Genomic DNA, 16,476 nt, shown 5'->3' with positions numbered 1-16,476 from the left:
AGTAAAAAGCCTGCTCAGATTGGCCAGAGTCAGAGAGGCGGTCTATTAAAAAAAGAACTGGTGTTGCCTCAGAAGTGGGGGGGAGTCTTATACAGCAAATATAGGCCTAAACCTATGTTTTAACTGTAAAATTAGGGGGTCGTCTTATACACCAGAAAATATGGTATCTTCCTTCATTAAATGTTAAGCCACATGACCAAACAAAAAAGATATGCAAAAACAAACAATGTATGCACATATCAAAGCAAGATCATAGAGGCATGCACCTATTTCAGCAACTGTAAGCAGAAAGCCCACCAACCTTCCATCTCTCCTGTCTCAGGAAGGGTAGGGAATGTCTCTTCCCTCTACCTCTTAGCCTCCACTGTCAGCCCTGGCTGCAGGTGAATCCTTCACCAAGGGCTAAGCTTCCAGAAGATCCAGCCCAGTCTCCATGTCAGAGGCAGGATACAAACCCACGAATTCCTTCCTAAATGTTTAGTGTTTTCTATGCCCCAGCATTCTAATCCCCCTTTCTGACATTTTTCAAGTGAAAAATTTGACTCACACTCCCCCTAGTGACAGGCCTATGTCTTTCAATGACAAACCATACCTCATTGATAGCAAAGAGAAAGAGCCAGCCTGAAGTGTTGATTGTTACAGGAAAGTGCACCTTTATTGTCCCCAGTCCCCGCCTGACACATTGCTTTCTGTGAACAGGAAGAAGTATTTGTGGGGCTGAATATGTAGACATTAATAGATTTGGGGGAATGCATTTTGGTCAGTGTAATGGAAACAGCACTATATCTTCCTTGTTTTATGAGGAGGCAGGTGTTAGAAACAGGATGACTCTGCATATATATATAAAAAGAAAAAGAGAGAAGAAAGGAATGGAATATGTTAGACATGTCCCAGTTTTCACTGCTGATCCCAAAGTTGAAACAGTGTGATTACTACCACTTTTATGTTTAACTTATGAACACAGAAATCCTAAGGTTTAGTGTACTGAGGGTACAGGATCTGTGAAATATGGCCTGAGGAGACAGTAACAGCAGTGATTAAATATTTGTAAGTCTGACATGTGGAAAATTAAACTTCTTGTTTGGAACAACTCCAAATAAATAACACTAAACCATTCATTGAGGGTCAGTTTAAGAACTGATGAATATACAGCCTTTCTCTCCAGAAAAGAAAAAAAAAATGCTTTCACACTTCATGGATTGTCATAGAAAAAAAGTTCATTGCTAATAAACATTGGAGCAGATGCTCATTCTCACTAAAAATGTCAGGCTAACCTAACAGGAATCTACAATGTTTTCCCTTTCTATCTGGAAAAAGATCAAACAATTTAACAATGCCACATATTGTCAAAATTATGCTACTGATGCATTACAAACTGGTGCCATCATTTTTGAATGACACTCCATAGGTGATCACATATGCTATGGCTTCAGTTCACATCTCTAGACCAATCCAGCTCAGACCTCTCTTCGAGCTTTAAATATGGACTGTCTTCACTTGGCTATCCTAATGGTTCTGCAAATCTAACATGTGCAAGAAAGAACTCCACAACTCCCATAGGCGGCTCTCTCTGGAGCATGCCAGCATCTTTCCCCACCCACTTGCCCTTTTCCTGGCCTCTCTCGTCCTCTTAAGCTCCAAGCACCCTTCTTTTGCCTTTGTAACTTGAATCTTGAGCCCATTTCTCCTACAGCTCACTTTTTCCATCTCTGTCTTTATAAATAAATGTTCTCTTAAAAAAAAAAAAAAAGAAAAGAAAAGAAACTCCCACAAACTATTGACACCAGATAATATGTAGCACTCCCATCCATTAGTTTGTGAGTCAGACATTTCAGAGGCATCCTTGATGTTTCCCTCTAACCACTTCTCCCTGCTTCCCATGTCACCAGGTTAAGCAATCATCATTTCCCACCTGGACCCTTGCAATAACCTCCTAACGTGTGTCCTAACACCCACTCTGTTCCTAGGATGAGTTATCCTCCTTGCAGTCAGAATCATCTTTTCAAAACTTAAACCTAATCATGCCAAGCCTCCTGTTTAAGTCCTGCAATTGCTTTTAAGATAAAGACAGAAATCCTTAACGCAGCCTGCAGACTCTGCACGGCCTGACTTCTGATTACATTCCCAGGCTCCCCTAACCAATTCTCTCCATCCTCTAGCATGCTGGCTCCTTTCTCTTTCTTTAAAGCTATTTTTCTCCCCTGTCGCATGGCTTTTTCATATGTGTTTCTTCTATTTTAAAGTATCTTCTCCCTCTCTTCATCTAGTTAACTCCTACTCAGGACATAATCTCAATTCCCAAAGGAAGACATCTATGTCACACCAGTTCCGCTCTGTTTTCTTTTGTTACTTTATATATGAAAGCCTAGAACTATGTCTTTTTTTTTTATAGTACTTAGAGTAATTTGTAATAATGCCCTAATCTATATGATTGTTTTACTTCTATATTTTCCTCCTATTAAACTATAATCTTCACAATGGCAGAGACCTTGTATTTCTTAAAGTGTGCCAATGGATCTTGAATAGCAAGAAGTAGGCAGTGTGTTTGTGTGTGTGTGTGTGTGTGTGTGTGTGTGAAAATGTGAGGAAGAAAATACACATACACACACAAAAAAAGGTTAACAATGGAAATTTCTAGGTAATGGAAATTTCTAGGTAATGGACTTAGGCCTGATTTTTCCTTCTTTTATGTTTCTGTGTTTTATATACTTTATACAATGGATATACATTTATTTGTGACTTTAATGATATAACTTTAATGTTATATCATTAAGTTAACTGAATTTCAGAGTACATGACCGCCAGCCACTTATGCCAAATATGAGTAAAACACAAAGGATTACCAGAAAAAGTAAGGAAAACTGTTTTAAGAAGCCATGAATAATATTTTTGAATCAATTAGGACCTTCAAAAATTATAGAGTTAAATACACCCAATGCAGGAGCACCCAAATAATAAAAAATCTCTTGGAAGATATCAAGAGAGAGATTGACAACAATACAATCATAGTAGGGGACTTTGATACACCACTGACATCACTGGATAAATCCTCTAGACAAAATATCAGAAAAGAAACAACAATCCGAAATGACTCACTATATCAGATGGACTTAATTGACATCTTCAGAACATTTCACCCCAAAGCTTCGGAATATATGTTCTTATCAAGTGCAGATGGGACATTTTCAAAAATAGACCACATACTGGGTCACAAGCAAAGTTTCCCCAAATTCAAGAAGATTGAAATCATACAAAGCATCTTTTCAAGCCACAATGGCATAATATTAGAAATAAACTACAATAAAAATAACCCAAAACACTCAAATACTTGGAAGCTGAATAGCATGTTATTAAATATTGATTGGGTTACCAGTGAGATCAAAGAACTTTAAAACATCCTGGAAACTAATGACAATTAAAACACAACAATCCAAAACCTATGAGACACAATGGAAGCAGTCCTAAGAGGGAAGTTTATAGCTCTACAGGCTTACCTCAAAAAACAAGAAAAAAAAGTGGTAGTAAATCATCCCACATTACAACTCAAAGAATTAGAAGAGGACAACAAGAAAAGCCCAGAGTGAGCAGAAGGAAGGAGATAATAAAGATTAGAGCAGAAATAAATGGCATAGATACAAACAAACAAAAAAATAAAAAAAACACACAATACAAAAGATCAATGAAACCAAGAGCTGGTTCTTTGAAAGGATAAACAAGATTGATGAACCTCTAGCCAGGCTCACCAAGAAGCAAAGAGAGGAAACTCAAATAAACAAAATCAGAATTGATAAAGGCAAAATAACAACAGACCCCATAGAAATATAAATGATTCTTAAAAAATATTATGAACAACTCTATTCCAACAAACTAGACAACCTGGAGAAAATGGACATATTCCTAGAAAAATACAACCTTACAAAACTCAATCAGGAAGAATCTAAAAATCTCAATAAGGCCAATAACTATGGAAGAAATTGAAGCAGTCATCAAAAAGCTTCCAGCAAACAAAAGCCCAGGGCCAGACAGCTTCACAGGAGAGCTATACCAAACATTCAAGGAAGAACTAAAACCTATCCTTTTCAGACTACTCAAAAAAATTCAAGAGGGAGGAACACTTCCAAACTCATTCTATGAAGCCAGCATCACCCTAATACCAAAACCAGATAAAAACAACACAATGAAAGAGAATTACAGGCCAATATCCCTCAAGAACATAGATACCAAAATCCTCAACAAAATTCTAGCAAATCGGATCCAGCAGTACATCAGAAAGATCATACACCATGAACAAGCAGGATTTATCCCAGGGATGCAAGGATGGTACAATATCCGCAAATCAATAAATGTGATACATCACATAAACAAATTGAGGGAGAAAAATCATATAGTCATATTAATTGCTGCAGAAAAAGTATTTTGACAAAACCCAAAACCCTTTCTTGATTTAAAAAAAAAAAAAAAAAAAAAACTCTCAGCAACTTACACTAAAATAAACTCAAAATGGATAAAGAACTTAAACATAAGATGGGAAAACATAAAAATAGTAGAGGAATCCAGAGGCAACAAAATCTCATACATATGCCAAAGGAACTTCTTCACTGATACTGCTCCTAGAGCAATGGAAACTAAAGAGAAAATAAATAAATGGGACCACATCAAAACAAAAAGCTTTTGCACAACAAAAGAAACCATTAACAAAACAACAAGAAAGACCACTACGTGGGAGAATGTATTTGCCAATGTTATCACTGATAGGGTTTAATCTCCAACATTTACAGGGAACTCATACAACTCTACAAAAGGAAGATAAACAATCCAATCAAGAAATGGGCAATGGACCTAAATAGAAACTTTTCGAAAGAAGACAGAAGGCCAAGAAACACATGGAAACATGCTCAAAGTCACTAATTATCTGAGAGATGCAAATTAAAACGACTATGCAGTACCATCTCACACTTGTCAGAATGGCTATCATCAACAAATCAATAAATGACAAATGTTGGTGAGGATGCAGAGAAAAAGGAACCCTTGTGCACTGCTGGTGGGAATGCAGATTGTACAGCCACTGTGGAGAACAGTATGGACTTTCCTCAAAAAACTAAAAATGGAACTCCCATTTGACCCAGTGATCCCACTTCTAGGAATATGTCCCAAGAAGCTAGAAACACCAATCAAAAAGAATATATGCACCCCTGTGTTCATAGCAGCACAGTTTACCATATCTAAGATTTGGAAACAGCCTAAGTGCCCATCAATACATGAGTGCATTAAAAAACTGTGGTGCGTCTACACAATGGAATACTATATTGTGCTAAAAAAGAAGGAATTTCTACCATTTGCAACAACATTGATGGAACTGGAGAGCATTATGCTAAGTGAAATAAGCCAGTGAGAGAAAGATAAATACCACATGATCTCACTCATCTATGGGAAATAATGAACAACATAAACTAATGATCAAAAACAGATCCAGAGATAGGAAAGCATCTATCAGACTATCAAACCTGAGAGGGAAGATAGGGGAGGGGAGGGGTAAGGAAGAGAGATGAGCCAAAGGACTTGTATGCATGCATATAAGCCTAACTAGTGGACACAGACAACAGGGGGATGAGGGCAGGAGTGTGGGGGTGGGGAAGCTAATGAGGAGATGAGGACAAATACATAATACCTTAACCAATAAAGAAATTTTTAAAAATTATAGAGTTAAGCACTTGGTTAATTCTAGCTCCTTTAAGAATCAACTTCACCAAGCGCTAACATGAATGTGCTAGCTTTTATCAAAGGTTGCTTTGAGAAACGACCATAAAAAATATAGCTCCTTGTTTACCATAAAGTTGTTGTTAAGGACATTGTTTATTACATGACTCAGTGTTCATAATATAAAACATTCAAGTTAACCTCTTTGAATCTCAGTGCTAAACAAAGCTTTGCTTCTGCTGAAGACTCTTACTTTCCCCTCTGATGAAGAGCACTCCATTGGTTATGTTCACTTTTTTTACCAAGAGTTAGACCCGATGCCCCATCTCAGCACGTGTGTTCCTTGTATGGGCACCATATTTATATTCTTCTTCCCTTATACTTTATCATTTAATTTTACTTATTTGAGCTATAAACTGTGTGATGTAAAAATCACTATAAATTGAGCTGGGGCATAAATATACTACTAGTGAAATTGATAAAATACATAATCCTTCTAACTTTCGAACCTGTCAAATCTTACTCAAGATCTTCTTTTCCCATCACCTGAGAGGTTCTATTGGCTAAATTTAGATGCAGTTCATAAAATGCAGACCAGAATGCCCTCTAAGTTTCTCAAACTGGGCAAAAGTCTCAAGCACACATACAAAAGGAAAACTTGAGTACAGTAAATATAAAAGCCAAATATAAAGGAACAAATCCCAGTAGTTAGAGTGGTCCAAAGACAAGAATGGACTGCCTTATCCCTAGGAATTTGTCTTCTCGTGGGACTCTAGACCACTTTCCAATGGAGGTAAGGCAGACAGACACAAATCTAGATAACTCTCACCCAGCAACACTGCCCAGTATCCTTGCCTCTAACCAACTCAGTGTGAGAAAATGTCATTGGATTATATTGCAAGTGCTGGGGTGGGAGACTTGATGCCTAAATCTCTCTCTGGCTCTCTGTCCCCAAAATGAAGGTAAGCATTAGCTTCACTGGCTATTGGCTCTGCCAGTCTCAATGGCCACAGAACACTGTCTGCTCCATAAAGTAGCCTTGGTTTCTTTAGTGGCCATCATCCATTACAGAAATGGTAGTAGATGATCATAAGTAATCTTAGTAACAAGATGTCTGCAAAGGACAAAGAATGTTGAATCAGCAGATCTAAGAGAAAGCTTGGGAAGCTACAAAGAAGGTATTACAACATTAAAACTGGCACATGTTTCTCTAGTATCTCACCTCAATGTCAGATTCAGCTGTAGATGAGAGACCTAGCATTGATTCCAGCTGTTCTTCCATCAAGGCATGGTAATCGTCTGATGCTTACAATGATCAGAATAGTTTGTAATCTTCTGTTTTCGTAAATTGCTGAATCATATACAGTACCCATCTTTCTATTATTTTAGGCACCATACTTAGTAAAGCAGACATGTTAACTCAGCAATTGGGAAAGACTCAGGAAAGAAATTTCAGAGGACTTGCATCATCAAAGAATCATGCAGAGAACTGCCGAATAAGGTCATAGAGTGAAAAGCAACTAGACCACCTCGGACTTTAATTCTCTGAGGGTAGAAACTGTAATGACTCATTCAGACCAAAAGGGGCTCCCATGTCTGAAATCCACAATATCCTTTCAGAGTTGCAATTCTGTCCTTGGCTGAAGGAGAGGGAGCCAAGGGAGGAAGCAAGACAGGCTTTTGGCTGAGATTGAAGTGAGGAAGGGAAACTAAGGACTGAACAACTCATAAACTCCACCACCAAACCAGACCTGTGTTCAGATGGCATAAAAAATCCAAAACTGCTGTTTATAAAGCATCATCTTTTTCCATGGTTTTGCTCTTTTTCATTTTTCTTTAGCTCTATGTAAAATTTCATGATATAAAAACTCAAAAATTATAGATGTTACATAAATGATAAATTAGAAGATGATTCTCCACTTTACAACAGAATTCTTGGCTTCACAAAAGAAACAGGAATAGTGTTTTTAAAATGAGAGTATCCCTTTTTACACTTAAAATATATTTTTTTGTATTAGTCAAGGTCCCAACAGAAAATACCATACTCAAACTGGAATAATTTATTAAGCAAAATTTCTGTAGCTTAAGGATCGTTCATTGTTAACTAAATTTTTTACCTAAAGTATCTGCAATGCTATGCTAGGAGCTGGGGGAGATAATAAGTTATAAGATATTCCTTTTTAAGAGCAGATTAAAGTTTAACAGAGCTTAACGTTTTGTTAGAAAGACAAGACATAGGCAATGAAGTAGCAACAAGCACTAATACAGAATTTGTTCTAGATTTGGGGTGCATTCTGTAAAAGCATTAGGAGAAAGCAGGTGCAATGGCAACTAAAATAGACTAGGGAGATCTCATGAAAAAAAAATAAAAATAGGAAGCATATAAGGAGGACCAGATGATTATTCCAGAGGGAGAGAAGAAACAGAAGGTATACAGCCTGGGAACAAGTGTTGAAGCTCGCAAGATAGTCTGCCAACTGAAAAAGTAACTTGCGGATACAAGGCAGATCCTCAAACCTTGTGCCTCTTTTTAAACGATGGGCCATATTTTAAAGCTGAGCCATATTGTAGATCTCAATAGGTCTAAGCAACTGGAGATGACAGGCCCTTCCACCTCTGCTCACTCACATAGATCTTCCTTCAGAGGTTCTGAAGACAGATGGCTGGAGATAGAAATATTTAAAAAAGCTAACCAATAGCTACTAGTGGTGAATAGGACAAGATTTTACCTATTGACTAGACCAGTGGTCAACAGAGCGAAATATCAACAGGACAATGATTGAAATTTCTTTTGAGAGCCAAATTTTTTTTTTTTAACTAAAACTTCTTCTAACGCCATTTCTTCAAAATAGACTCACCCAAGCAGTGATATTTTGTGGAAGAGCCACACTCAAGGGGCCAAAGAGCCACATGTGGCTCAGCAGCCTCAGTTTGCCAACCACAGGACTAGACAGATGCAAAAAAGCAGCCTTGCTTTTCACCAGTTATTATTGTCTTCCTTGTTTCCTCTAGCAACCAAATCACCCCTGAGGGCAGTTCACAGCAAGTTTCCTGGTGACAGTTCACAAAGATTAACTTTAGAAGTTCTTAATTCAATTGTGTGTGGATTGAAGAAACGCTAGGTTTGACAATCCACAAAATGTTTTTCCATTACCTATGACATCCATTTTATACTTATTTATGTTTGTCCCAATCAAGTACCATTCTGTACAAATTCAAATGAGTCCTTATTGACTAAATAATTTTTTAAAATTACATAATCAAAGTTGTCCCATTAAAAACACTGTCTGATGCTTCTTGGCCCTCGGTGCTCTAGGGGGAAAGAAAAAAAAAAAAAAGTAAAGAAAACGTTTTGACCTAGAAATCAGTAATAAACAAGCCAAACCAATATGCATACAAATGGGAGGGTGACAATGTAACTAGTCACTGTCTTTGTTTCTCCTTTCTTGCCTCACTCCACACCAATTTTTTGGAAGTAGCCCTGCCTCTGCCAGTAAAGGCAAGGGTGACCTAGAAATCTGTGGTATTCCCAGTTACTGACCTCACTGAAAGAGAGTAGGTAGGGACACCACAAAATGGTTAAAGGAGCACCTAATCATAAAGGCATCCAGTCCTCCCCCTCCCCCGCTCCCCAGTAAAAAGGTTATGTGACTCACCAGGGTAAAGATCAAACCTCCATCTTCCTTTCCACAAAGATGTAGTCATGTAGGAAACTGGTTGGAACTAAGAGCACCCAGAAGGGATGGAGATTTTAATGCTTTATATAGCAAGGTAAGATCTTGACTATTGATGAATTCTTGTGCTTTTCTTTCTATCCTGAAATATTTTCTATTTTTCATTCCCATTGTCCTCAGCCTGGCTGCACACAAAAAAAATCATCTGGAAAGCTTTTTAAAAATGCTGACTCCTGTACCCTACCTCAGCCACTGCGGTAGCTGAAAGTAGGAGAGTCAGAATAAAATGATGGGGTCATGTCACAAACACAGGAGCCAGTTTGACCAAATCAGGGTCTCTGAGGGTGGAGCCTACGCACTGTTAGTTGTGCAAACTCTCAAGGTGAGTCCAAGGTTTATTCATTGTTTGGTACCAGTGTAGTCGGAGGGCTCACTTGGTGTAAATGGGCATCACCTGAGCATGGTGGTTGCTGGTGAAAATGAGCACAGAGCACGCTGGTGTGTTGCTAGAAGGATACCTGAGGTTGTGGTTGGTCCCAGGAGAAAAATGGACTGTAAATAATGCTACTATGAGTAACCTATGGTGTGCATATTTTTGTATTACTAAAGGTGTGCTCATGAGTATTGAATGGTTATCTTCCCCAAAAATTCACACCCAATGAGGCCTCAGAGTGGTGATGAGGTCATGAGGGCAGTGCCCTAATGAATGGGATTGGTGCTCTTATAAATGAGACACCAAGGTCTCTATAGCCCCTCTCACGTGAGGATACAGATGTCTGTCCTGACTAGACCAGGCTGTACCCTGAACTCAGACTTCCAGTCTCCAGAACTGTGAGAAATAAGTTTCTATTGTTCATAAGCCACCCTGCCTGACTAAGATTGATACATTCCTAAAAGTGAAACTGCTAGATTAAAGGGTAAAAGCATATGTAGCTTTGTTACATGTTGCCAGATTTCTCATCATAGCAATGTATAAGACTATTTTCCCACACACTTACATCAGAGTATAATATCAAGCTTTCAAATGTTTGCCAATATGATAGATAAGAAACAGCTCAGTGAAGTTTTAATTTTCATATGTCATTTTATAAATGGTTAAACATGTTTTTTTATGAATCATTCGTTCATGTTTTTTGCCCATATTTTTATAGGATTTTGGCCTTTTTGCTCATTTTTTTCCTCTAATTTTGTTTATTTGAGATAAAATTTACATTCAGTTGAATGCACAGGACTGGAGTGCCTATGTCAATGAGTTTTCACCAATATATTCATACATCTATATTATCACAACTCAGCAAGATACAGAACATTTCTATCCCTTCTGAAACTTTTCTCAAACTCCCTTCCAGTCAAACCCCACATAAGCAACCACAGTTTTGACCTAAATCATATGGTATATACTCTTGTATCTGATTGCTCTTGCTCAAAATAATTTTTTGAGTTCCATCCACATTGTTATAGAAGTCACTCATTCCTTTTAATTTTAGTGTATAATTCAATGTCATTTACTGCATTCACCTTGTTGTGCAACCATCACCTCTATGTAGTTCCAAGAGAAATTTCATTATCCGAAAAGAAAACTCTGTGTTTATTAAATAGTCACTCCCTACCCTCCCCTTCTCCAGCCCCTGGGAACTACCAATCTGCACTTACTTATTCTGAACATTTCACATAAATGGAATCATACCATATGTGACCTTTTGCCTGCCTTATTTCCCTCAGCATAATGTTTTCCAGCTTCATCTGCATTGCAGCATGTATCAGAACTTCATTCTCCTATGTCTGGCTAATATTCCATTGTATGTCCATGCCACATTTTATTTATCTGCTGATTGGTTGATAGATATTTGTGTCCACCTTTTGGCTATTGTGAATAGTGCTGCTATGAACATGTGTGTACAAGTGTTTGTTTAAGTACCTGTTTTTGAATTTTGTTGGGTATATACCTAGGAGTGGAACTACAGTGGTAATTCTGTGTTTAACTTTTTAAAGAGTCACCACACTGCTTTCCACAGAGACTGCATCATCTTCCATCATACCAGCAATGTGCAAGGGTTCTAATTTCTCCAAATCCTTGCCAGCAGTACTCATTCTTACCACTGCTAGTATGCCATTACATAAACATATCACAATTTGTTCATGTATTTTCTTGTAAATGGACATTTGCAATACTTGGCTCTTTTGAATAGAGGTACTCTGCATATCATGTACAGTCTTTTTGAGCACATATGCTTTCATTTATCTTTGGTAAATAGCCAAGGTTAGAATTGCTGGCTCATAGTATATGTATATTTATGTTTAACTTTATCAAAAATTGCTTTGCAGTTTTCTGAAGTAGTTGAACCATTTTATAGTCCTACTAGAGGCCCAGTGCATGATATTTGTACACTAGTGGGGTGGGGTGTTGTCCCTCAGCCCAGCCTACACCCTCTCGCAGTATGGGACCCCTCGGAGGATGTCCACCTAAGCCAACAGACAGACTTTCCCTGAGGGGTCCTTAGCACTGCTGTGGAGGCAAGAGAGGTTCCCACCACCACTGCTTTATTCACCCATGAACTCAGTTTTTGGCTGAGCAGTGCTCCCCCTATGGGAGCACACTGACCACAGGGGCAGCTTCTGTGTTGAGAGTCTGCCCCTGGTGGTCAATGTGCATCATAGCAACCAGGTATTTCACCATTTAGTCGATTTGCATATTAGGGTTTTATTGGCCCAGTGCATGAAATTTATGCACGGGTAAAGTCCCTAAGCCTGGCCAACATACAGGGCTGATCTGGGCCTTCCATCTGCCTGCCAGGGCCTTCCTGCATTCCGCACTGCCTCATGGTGGTCAGTGCATGTCTTAGCGAGCAATCAAACTCTTGGTCTCTCAAACTCTGGAAGGGACACTTTGAATATTAGTCATTTATTTATATAGATCAGGAATGTATGATAGTTCTCAATTCTTCATGCCTGTACCATAGCCAACATTTAGTGTTGTCAATCTTTTCAATTTTAGCCATTCTAGTTAGCATGGAATTTTATCTATGGTATCTCATTGTGTCTTTAAAATACATTTCCTTAAAGACAAAAAATGTTGAGCATCAATTCTTCTGCACATTGGTCATTTGATATCTTTTGTGAAGTGTGAGTTCAAGTTTGACCATATGTAATGGATTGATTTTTTGTTTGTTTGTTTTTGATTTGTAGTAGTTCTTTGTATTTAAATATTTCTTAAATGTACATATTGCAAATATATTTTTCAAGTCTATAGATTGTCTTTTTATTTTCTTAAAGGTGTGTTTTGATAATCAGGAGTCTTCAATTTTGATGAAGTCCAAAATTTTTTTGTGTGTGTGTGTGATTAGTGCTTTTTCTGTCCTATTTAGGAAATCTTTACTTACCCTAATTTTGTGAAGATATTCTCCAATGTTTTTAAAGAAGCTTTTTAAGTTTTAACATTTTTGTTTGCCTATGATCCATCTCTAATTTTTATTTTTGAGTATAGTATAAGATAGTATTGATATACCTTTTTTTCATAAAATTATACATTTACCCCAGCACCACTTGTTGAAAAAACTTTCTTTTCCTCTTTAAATAGCCTGGGTACCTTTGGAAGGAAAATCAACTGACCACATATATAGAGAGATCTATTTCTGACTTCTCTTCTGGTCTATTGACCTCTTTATCTAACTCTCCTTATACCAATATCAAGTTGTCTTGAGTACTGCAGCCTAATAGTATCTTGAAATTAGGTCAAGTGAAGCCTCTAACTTTTCTTTTCTTTTACAAGATTATTTTAACTATTCTAGATCCTTTGATTTCCCATCTAAGTTTAGAATCAGCTTTCAATTTCTTTTTTAAAAAAAATAAACCTTATTGGTATTCTGGTTAATATTTACACTCAATTTATACTTGAATTGAGGGAAAATTCACATCTTAATAATATAGAATTTTCAATCCATGAATATTGCACATCTTTCTATTTATTTGGGTTTTCTTAAATGTTTTTAACAGCATGTTGTAGTTTTCAGTGTTGAACTTTTGCACTTATTTTATTGTTTATTCCTGAGAATTTTGTTTTTAATGCTTTATCAATGGCTCACCTTTTGTTTTTAATTATTTACTACTAATATGTAGAAATAAAATTGTTTTTTAATATTGATTTTATATACTGAATTCTTCCTAAATTCACTTATTAATTCTACTAGTTATCTTGTAAATTCCTTAGAATTTTCTCTGTAAGCATAATTTCTCCTCTGCATGAAACAATTTTACATATTATCTCATCCTTGTGACTTTTATTTGTTTATTTATTTTGTATTTCACTAGGTAGTTTCTCAAGTACTAAAGGAACGGTAAGAGCCAGCATTCTCTTATTATTCCCTATCTTAGGGAGAAAGCGTTCAGTTTCACCACTAAATATGATGTCAGCTGTTAAGTTTTAGAAGATATTCTTTATAAGATTGAGGAACTTCCTTTCTATTGTTACTTTGCTGAGAGTTTTAAGTCATGAATGGATGTTGAATAATGTCAAATGTTTGTTCTTAATTTATTAAAATTATTTTTCTCTATATTTTCTTGACATTGTGAACTACATTGATTGACTTTAGAATCTTAAACCTTTGCATTCCTTGGAAAACATACCAGATCAAGATATATTCTCAAAAAACATATGTTGCTGGATTATATTGGCTGATATTTTGTTAAGGATTTTTGTACCTCTTTCATTCAGGATAATGGACTGATTTTATTTGCTTGCAATATTTTTGTCCAATTTTGATAACAGGATAATGCTGGCTTCATAGAATGATATAGAAAGTAGTCCCTTCATATCTATTTTCTGAAAGATACTGTATTAAATTGATAATAGTTACTTCTTAAGTTATTAATATACTTGACCAGTGGAACTATCTTATTTATGAGAAGAACATTTTATTTATGAAAAAGTTTTTTATAATAAACTCAATGTATTTTAACAAATATGGAACTACTCATATATTTTTTATTTCTTCTCATGTTAGTTTAGTAAATTTCACTTTCAAGAAGTGTTTCTTGTTTATCTAAATTGTCAAATTTTACTTGTCTAAAGTTGTCCATAATATCCCTTCTCACATTGTAACAATTGTCTCAGAAATTTTTACAGCTCTTATAAATCTGACATATCATATTGTTCTAATTGCACAGTACAGTAATTTTTATATGTATTGGTTTTCATTTCCACAGTTAGATTCTAGGCTTCTTAAGTAAAGGGACTATTTCTGAATCTGCCTTTGACTCACACCTTACCTAAGATGAATAAAATTGGATCTGAGTCTTTAAAGGTAAAAATGAGTTTGTTGGGAAGACAAAATAGGGGATGGATGACAGAACATCTGGGAATGACATGGGCAAAAGTGTAGAGGCATGAAAAAGGGTGATATTATAAGATGTATCAACTGTGGGAGTGTGGTTTCAGGAGAAGGTATCTAGGAAAAACCTTTGACATAGGAGAGCATTGGCCTGAATGTGGCATGAGCTATGTAAGCCTTAGAGGAGAGGAAGAGGAAGAAAAACCTCTTATGTCCCCCCCTCCCTCACAATTTTACCTAAAAGTGACTGATTGTAAATATTTTCAATAATTTTTTTAGCTTTTTCAAAAAACCTTTATTTTTGAAAGTATTACATATGTCCCTTTTTTTCCCCATTGACCCCTTCTAGTCTACACCCTCCCCAGGCCTTCACCACCCTATTGTCTGTGTCCATGGGTTATGCATATATGCGTGCAGGTTCTTTGGTTGATCTCTTCCCGTCCTGGCCTTCCCTCAATAATATTATTCTTGTCATCCCCTAATCCCATTCAGAAAGGAACAGATTTGATCTAGATAGCCTAATCTTATCAAAATGTTAATTTGTATCTGTATCTCTTTGATCACCTAGCCTCTTTTCATGGAGATCATTGACATGGCATCAAAAAATCCTTTATAAAGCATTATAATTATGAACATTTTAAACAAAAACAATACCTCAAAATTAGGATCTTGAAGAGGATAGAAAACCCCTTGGCCCTTAGACAAAGATTTGATTCTCCCCAAGAAATAACTGAATGAAGGGTACCAGGGGATGAAACTAGAGCGCAGGTTACCATAGGGCCATGATAAACTGCTTGTGAGATCTCACCTTCCATTTCCCTTTTTCCTTCTCCCTTAGCCATTTCCTGACATTTTCTAACTTTTTAATAAGACAAATGGCCAAGCTCCACCTGAGGTTTATTAAATATGCATTATCAGAATTTTAGTGGCAAGAGCCAATCCCAAGACTTCTCCTGATTCTTAAATTTCAGCAGATTAGTGATTTCTCTACTTCCTTCTTGCTCACCTGTGATTAGTGAAGCAATTATATCATATGCTAGGAATGTTCAATAAACTAGCTGACTAGAAGCCTTTTTGAGGGCAGCCCTTAATAATTCTAAAGTAGTGAAACTGGTCAAAAAGAGAAATGATTGAAGTCCCTTTGTCAAAGATTGTGTTGATGGAATCCGGCACTACAGCAAGCATTGGCATCTAACTGGCCTCTCTTAGTGGCCCTCTGGGAGCCAGCTTCCAGGTGTGCAATGGCTGTGTGGTGGTGACAGAACAGGTGGTGTTGGGAAGACTTGAGCTTCACCCAATAGATGTAATATCTGTGTTCTAATAAGGATCCTTTCACTCAAAAGTAAGTTTTTCTCTTGTCTTCCTGGTAGGTGGCTGAAATAAATTTTACTTTTGTCAAATCTATAAAGAGGACATTTCAATCCCCAAGATCTTGAAAAGAGATGAAAAGACCAGGAACTAATCAACAACAGGGCTGGAGCTAGGATGCTTTGGAATGGTATTCCCACTCCGAATCGTTTACTCCCTGCTTCCACCTTTCCCCTTCACTCTTTCCCTGTTGGAAAAAGTAAAGGGAGGAATGTGCCGGAGTAGAAATATCTTCAACTGAGATGTAATGTCTCTCTACCAGTCAAATATTTTCTTGGTTCTGATATTTTCTTTCAACGCCATGTACCAGTTGAATTACCTACCTCTGAAAAGACATCCCATTTCTACCCCCAGATAATTTCAGAGTTGGCAAGTTAAAATCAATATATTTTTTAAGGTAGAGGGCATTT

General features: G+C 36.9%; 1 long non-coding RNA gene across 1 annotated transcript in view; it reads left to right on the top strand.

Annotated features, from left to right (window-relative positions):
* The window catches only part of LOC118706091, a 101,900-nt gene extending 91,904 nt beyond the window's left edge, over positions 1-9,996 (top strand). The window contains exon 4 of the long non-coding RNA XR_006740062.1: positions 9,393-9,996. This is a non-coding gene — a long non-coding RNA (uncharacterized LOC118706091). The remainder of the gene's footprint in view (positions 1-9,392) is intronic.
* Positions 9,997-16,476: the final 6,480 nt, after the last annotated feature.

Source organism: Pipistrellus kuhlii, unplaced genomic scaffold (assembly GCF_014108245.1).
Source record: "Pipistrellus kuhlii isolate mPipKuh1 unplaced genomic scaffold, mPipKuh1.p scaffold_m20_p_5, whole genome shotgun sequence".
Lineage (NCBI taxonomy): Eukaryota > Metazoa > Chordata > Mammalia > Chiroptera > Vespertilionidae > Pipistrellus > Pipistrellus kuhlii.
This window is presented reverse-complemented; position numbering and strand designations above follow the sequence as displayed.